This window comes from Aethalodelphis obliquidens, unplaced genomic scaffold (assembly GCF_003676395.1).
Source record: "Aethalodelphis obliquidens isolate GAN/ISIS:26980383/991018 unplaced genomic scaffold, ASM367639v1 scaffold1, whole genome shotgun sequence".
NCBI lineage: Eukaryota > Metazoa > Chordata > Mammalia > Artiodactyla > Delphinidae > Aethalodelphis > Aethalodelphis obliquidens.
Window position 1 is genome coordinate 3,025,393 of NW_020837945.1, and position 809 is coordinate 3,026,201.

The following is an 809-nucleotide window of genomic DNA, read 5'->3' on the forward strand; positions in this document are numbered from 1 at the left end:
CCCCCCCCCCCCCCCCCCCCCGCTACCCCCGTCCCGCCGCTGCGTGGCGCAGGACCCCTCCGCCCACCCCGTGCTCAAGCCTGGCCCTGCGGCTCCCGCCGCCCCGGGGCCACCTGCTGAGCATCTTTACCTTTGAGACTCAGCTCTGAGGCGCTCGCCTCTCACTCCGAGACCCCCCGGCGGGCCCCAGGGAGCCCAGTGCACGCAGCCCTCAGCCCCTCGCGCTTCCTGTGCTTCCCCAGCCCCGCTCCTGCCACCTGTGGGAGCCACCATCGCCCTGCTGTGCCCTGGCACCCGGTGCCCACGGGGAAGACCCCGCAGCCTGATGAAGGAAGCTGCAGACAGGGAGACAAATTCTAGGCGGAACAGAGCCACGGGGCTTGAGGAGGGTGTGCTGAGGGAGCTCTGGAAGGTTGCTGAGCAGGGCATGGGGTGCCCAGGCCACGGAGGGTGGGCTCAGAGGTGGAGGCTTGAAGAAAGGCAGGACCAGGAGCTGAGGGCTGTCCTGCAAGACAGGAGGGCCTGGGAGGGCGGGGGGCTGTGTGCCCTGTGCTGGGGGCAGTGGGGAGCCATGTAAGGCTCGGGAGAGAGGCAGAGGCCGGCTCCTTGCTGAGGATTAACTGGTGTCAGCCGTGTGCCGGGTGGGGTGGGGGGCACGTTAGAGGGGCTTCTGTAGGCAGAGTTGAAAGGCTGACAGGGACTTGGCCGGTGCCCTGGGAAGCGGGGCCCTGGGGGGGGGGCCCAGAGACACCATGGGGGAGAGTGGCCAAGGGTGGGGCGGTGTCCATGGGGGAGGGTGGCCAAGGGTG

The 809-nt window shown here is 69.8% G+C and overlaps 1 protein-coding gene across 7 annotated transcripts in view; it reads right to left on the reverse strand.

Annotated features, from left to right (window-relative positions):
- PDE9A (phosphodiesterase 9A) overlaps positions 1 to 809 on the reverse strand; it is a 100,433-nt gene that overhangs the window by 3,721 nt on the left and 95,903 nt on the right. The window lies entirely within an intron of this gene.